This window comes from Pristis pectinata, chromosome 5 (genome assembly GCF_009764475.1).
Source record: "Pristis pectinata isolate sPriPec2 chromosome 5, sPriPec2.1.pri, whole genome shotgun sequence".
Classification (NCBI taxonomy): domain Eukaryota; kingdom Metazoa; phylum Chordata; class Chondrichthyes; order Rhinopristiformes; family Pristidae; genus Pristis; species Pristis pectinata.
In genome coordinates, this window is record NC_067409.1 from 76,612,755 (window position 1) to 76,618,754 (window position 6,000).

Below are 6,000 nucleotides of genomic sequence, written 5' to 3' on the forward strand. Positions count from 1 at the left end.
ACATTTCACTAACCAATTTTTTTTTAATATCTCCCACTAGCCTTTGCAAATTCTGCACTTTCAACCTTTAAATCACTCTGCTGCTCCACAACTAATTTCATTCCATTTGAAATATACCTTGATCCAAAAGTGGATAACTTCACATTTCCCCACGTCGAACAATACTGCCTGTAATTCTACCCTGTCACACAGACAGACAAATTTCAGAGCAGGAGGCAACCACTCAGGTCCTTAATCCTGTTCTGCCATTTAATAAGGTCATGGACTGATCTGACCATAATTTCAATTCTGCATTACTATTCATTCCAGGGCAGGGCACATCATTTGTACTCTGACACCAACCTCCTGCAACAATTATTTCCAAGCTCCTTCTCAGCAAGAGATTACTGAGTGGATGGAGGAAAAGATTCAAAGGTGCTCTCCAAACTTCCTTAAAGAGTAAAAGAAAATCCCTGGCAATCCTGGAAATCCATGCCCAAGACCTTTCAAAACACTCAGGGTGGCACTGAGAACCTTAAGTCCATGTGAAGAGGGCACAGCAGCCCTATGTAAGTAGCTCACCACTGCATAAACTACCCACTACCTGTCCCACCCATAGCAGAATCAGGAGGTCAAACACTGGTCTCGTCAGCCACCTCCGAACCCACAGAACCAGAGTGGAAACAACTCATCCTTAATCCAGAGCAACTGCCTGGGGGAGGAGGAATGCCACATCAGTTACAGCTCAAGAACCTGGCTCTAGACCCCACACCCAGCCCACACTCCTGACACCTACATCAGCCACAGACCTTCCTGTGATCCCAACCCCAGTACCAGCTATCCAATGATCATTGATAGTTCGCTGTTTGCCAAAACAAGGCATCAAGTGTAATCCATCTCGAGGAAGACTGAATTCACCAAACACCAAGGAGATGCCTGTGGTGGGAGACACAATATTAACTAACACTCCAATAATAGATATAGTTCACTGCAAGTGGTGTCACAGGTAGACAGGCGTGAAGGTGTTTGGCCCACTGGCCTTCACTGGTCAGGGCACTAAATATAGGAGTTGGGAATGTTATGTAGTATCTTAAACCTGTGTGAAGCCAGACCTGGAGTATTGTATATAGTTTGGGTTACCCTGTTTATAGGAAAGACATCATGAAGTTGGAGAGAGTGCAAAGATTTACAAAACCTTGCCAGGACTCGAGGACCTGATTTATAAGGAGAGGTTGGGCAGGCAAGGACTCTATTCCATGGAACATGGGAGACAGAGGGGTGATCTTATAAAGGTGTATAAAATCACGAGGGGCACAGATAGGGTGAACGCACAGTCTTTCTCCCAGGGAAAAGAGAACCAAAACTAGAGGGCACAGATTTAAGGCAAGAGAGGAAGATTTAAAGAGGCCTGAGGGGCAACTTCTTCACCCAGAGGGTGATACAATACATGGAATGAGCTGCCAGAGGAAATGGTTGAAGCAGGTATATTAACAACATTTAAAAGACATTTGGATTAAGTACATGGATAGGAAAGGTTTAGAGGGATATGGGCCAGACACAGACAAATGGGACTAGCTTAGCTGGGCACTTTGGACAGCATGGATGAGTTGGGCCGAAAGGCCCGTTTCCGTGCTGCATTACTCTATGACACGAGCTGATCATGTGGATGACGAGGAATATAAACACTGGAAATTCTGCTTCTATGTTACTGCCCACATCAGCTAGGGGACTGTGTAGAAACAAGTACCTCCCCAACCACCCCCCCCCCAAAAAATCTAGGTTTAGAATGGAGCTTCCCCCAATTGAGAGCCTACAAAGTGCTCGCCTAAACTCTACAGAGGGTCAAGGTTTAGTGCTCCTCTGCCCTTGACCTTCCAGAGAAACCTACCATAGGTTCAGGATTTATGGTCACCCGTTCTTGATCGTCCAGAGAGACCTGCCACCGCTTGCAGACTAGGGGGCGACTTAACGAGCTACTGCTTCCGCCGGGACACTAGCGCGGAAAGGGCCCCCGTGTTGCCAGCTCGGTTTGGACGCAAAGCACTTGCAGTACAAATAAACGAGTCAATGAAGGTTCAGGACAAACACGCCCAACAAAGCAAGGGGGAGCCGAGTTCCAATGATACATAATCGCCGGCCAGAGGATTGGGTTACAGCTACTCACTTGACCTTCAATTCGTCCCTGTATAAACTCACTACCCAAACTACAAGGCTGGACTAAACTTTTGCAGAACACTGAAGTCTCTGCAGAAATAAATATCGGTGAATTAAGGGCGGGGGGGGGGGGGGCGGGGAAAGGGGTGAAGATAAGCTGGCTAACAATGTTGAGAGCGACCTCCTTAAAGCGTCCGGGGACACGGTTCCTCACCTCGGATCGCTCTTCAAGCTGCTCCGCTTAGGTCGCACCAGGACATCCTTGAAGTCCAGCTTGAGGTCGGCATCCACCCGGGGCATGGTGAGCAGCGCTGCTATGCGAAGCCTGGTCCGGACGCAGCAAAAGCCCGCAGTCTGTGCCCGCTGCTCATTTATAGCCCCGCAGCGCTGCGGCCGCCTCGCACTTTATTTGGACACATCGTATTTCCAGGCTGCTGCACCGGCCGCTGTCGCCCTCCCTCTCCGCAGGAAGACTGCCGAGCAAAACATCTATATTGCATCCTTGGACAACAGCCAGCGGCGCTTCTTTCCCGGTGAAAGAAACATCCCCTCCGCTCCACGTGTGAAAGGGGCGTTTGCTGTTACGTTTGGAAGGTCGATGTTGCATTCTGCAATGCCCAACCCAGACAATGTACATTAAACAAAAGCTTGCAGATGCTGGGAATCGGAACAAAAACAGCCAGAAAATGCTGGATACGCCGTGTTTGTGGGAAGAGCAACAGAGTTAACGTTTCAGGGCAAAAAGAGATTCTGAAAGGGTGGCTTTAAGTCGTAGAGAGTGTGATGTGGGAAGGGATAGGGCAAAGGTATATTCTGTGATAGGGCGTGGCTGTTGCCGTGGGCATGAGTTGAAGGGGTCGTCAGGTCAAATGGGGTTAATGGGGTCAGTTAGATAACACAAAGAAATGTGTTGCCCAGAACAGTGCTGGCAGATGGTGTTGTACTAATGGAGAGTGATAAACTGAGCTCCGATACAGAGAATGTGAGTTACGTGTTAATGTTGATTGGTGCTCACTGAAAACTTGAGATCAGGGAAGGCGTTAAGTGGCTATCTCCTGTATTAGCACATTGTTAAAGGCATATCCCTGCCACTTAATGCACAGTTCAGGACAGGTCTGTTTTGTCACTTAATATTCTAGCTAGTTGTATATTCAGAGAGTCATCCCTCAACACTGTACAAAAGAGGTACGTTTTGGGTGTTTGGAGTTTGTGCTGAGAAGCTTTGGACCAGCCACCAGTATTGAATATTCAAAGAGGTTCTGCTGGTTCGGATGTGCTCCCATTGTAATATGTAATTCTGCAAAGTACCTGTCTGCATTTAAAATGTTAAAGTTAAGTAGGTGATTATAGCCACTGAAACTGTAGTTAATCATTTATTACTGTCTTTGTGTTCAAAAACTATAAAACACTGTGTAAGAAGAGGAGAGTGCGATTCTCTTCTGAAGATCTGCCATGTTTAAATTAAACTTTTATATCTCCCAGTTACAGCTTCCATGTGGCTCAGTTTAGTCAGTCACAAAGCTTGGGGTCTTGTCTGGGATATGTTATTGACCCACGACGTGGCCAGCAACCTCAGCAGTCTAAGGGGATGAGTATTTTTAAGTGTAGCACCCATCCTTAGATCTGTTCAGGCCAACGACCACGGTATCACAAAGTATCAAAGAGCACAGTGGAGAGCTGAACTGGTAGATATAAAAGTGTGGTGTATGTGTTTGTGTAAGGGACCAGCTATCAGACAGCACTGGGTAGTTTGGTGAGACAGGGCCACCAATTGCGAAAAATGGTTACTGACCATTCAGGACGCCAGAGGGATGTGTATATACTCATTTGGGAGGACTGTACAGCAGTGCATTGTTTGTGTGTGTGTTAAGAATAAGTTTGAAACTTTGTGTAACAGGGTTTTACATGGTAAGGAATGCAACAGGGCATCATGAGTTCAGTGGCACAGAGTTGGGAGGTCACAGAGTAAATACTCTCTGGTTTTAAGTATGTGCTGCTTTATTTTTTTCCTTCTCTTGTGTTTTGTTTAATATGGGAATTAGTGTGGAAATATTTGAAGGAGAGGTTATACCCAGACGTGCCTGTTGTATCAGACAACAGCAGGCCTACAATCCTGACGATCCCAGCCAGCCCTTTACATTCATTGCTACCATCCACAAACCCTTCACCCCCGGGGAGAGGCAGAGCATTCTGAATGAGCTGCCCTCACTGAGAGTTGCTTGTGGGAATGCAGAATCCTGGCGAAAGATAGAAGAAATGACTGAACTTCACCAGATGCACCCCCAAAGACGTACACGTGTTGCTTAAAGCTAAGTGCCCAAAGAATATGTGGGACAGTGTGGCCCAGGGGATGCAGGATGGTGCATGGGTGACCAGTGGGAGTGCCAGTAACGAGGAGAGATATCGGATCCTTAAGGAAGGAGTGAGGCAGCGACTGGGGGAGGTGAGGGTAATTGGGGAATGGTGGGGCAGGAGGTGTCTGACAGGGCAAATGTGTGGGAAGTGGTGCACTCCCTACACTGTCTGCACTGGTCCTCCACGTGTAAAGATTGGAGGTGCTCAGTGTGATCCCGGTTGATCCTCATTTTCAGTGGTCACGGACCAGGAATTCCCAAGATTTGGTGTGAGTGTTACCTTTACTTCAAGGGGGCTTTGAGAACGACCTTGAAACCATTTCCCTGTCCTGCTGGAAACTACTTCTTGTGACAGAGTTCAGAGCAGTCGACAAGTGGGTGATTTGGACTCCTCCTGGAGCTGGTTGAGCCTAAATAGGAGAGAGATAAGAGATATCTTTATTAGTCACATGTACGTCGAAACACACAGTGAAATGCATCTTTTTTTACGTAGAGTGTTCTGGGGGCAGCCTGCAAGTGTCGCCATGCTTCCGGCGCCAACATAGCATGCCCACAACTTCCTAACCCGTACGTCTTTGGAATGTGGGAGAAAACTGGAGCACCCGGATGAAACCCACGCAGACATGGGGAGAACGCACAAACTCCTTACAGACAGCGGCTGGAATTGAATCCGGGTCACTTGTGCTCTAATAGTGTCAGGCTAACAGCTACACTACCGTGCCTGCCCTTGAGCGTAAGTTGATCTGGGAGAGGACACTGATAATGGTTCACTTAACCTGCCCGTGGATTTGGAGGATTTTGCAGAGACAGGTAATCCTCGAGTGCTTCAAGATGCCTGCTGTCAGTTAGTCATTGAGTGCTACAACACGGAAACAGGCCCTTCGGCTCCAGTCGTCCATGCCAACTATGGTGCCCACCAAACTAGTCCCATTTGCCTGTATTTAGCCCATATCCCTCTTAAACCCCTTCTATCCATGTACTTATCCAAATGTCTTTTGAGTGTTGTTATTTCACCTGCCTCAACCACTTCCTCTGGCAGCTCCTTCCATATACGCACCATCCTCTGCGTGAAGAAATTGCCCCTCAAGTCCCTTTTAAATCTTTCACCTGTTACCTTAAACCTATGCCCTCTAGTTCTTGATTCTCCAAACCTGGGAAAAAGACTGCATTCACCCTATCTATGCCCTTCATGATTTTATACACTTTTATAAGGTCACTCTTCAGTCTCCTACACTCCAAGGGATGAACTCCTGGCCTGCCCAACCTCCCTCTATAACTCAGGCCCTCAAGTCCTGGCTCCATCCTTGTAAATCTTCTCTGCCTCTGTCCAGTAGTCCATGACTACAGAAGGGTGGAGATCACTGTTGCTCGGTGAACCGTGAGACTGCTCTTGGGTTTGTGAGCTCTTGCTTTTCAAGCACTTTTTCCTCTGTTGGCCAAAGGTTGTGTTGACTCACTGGAGGCAATGATGAACTCCCTCATTGGTCCGCCTTTGCTGAGCATGGCTCCCCAG

At 47.6% G+C, this 6,000-nt stretch overlaps 1 protein-coding gene across 1 annotated transcript in view; it reads right to left on the reverse strand.

Annotated features, from left to right (window-relative positions):
• LOC127570611 (GMP reductase 1) overlaps positions 1 to 2,770 on the reverse strand; it is a 64,233-nt gene extending 61,463 nt beyond the window's left edge. The window contains exon 1 of the mRNA XM_052016328.1: positions 2,348 to 2,770. The gene's annotated coding sequence lies outside the window, so the exon portion shown is untranslated. The remainder of the gene's footprint in view (positions 1 to 2,347) is intronic.
• Between the last annotated feature and the right edge of the window lie 3,230 nt (positions 2,771 to 6,000).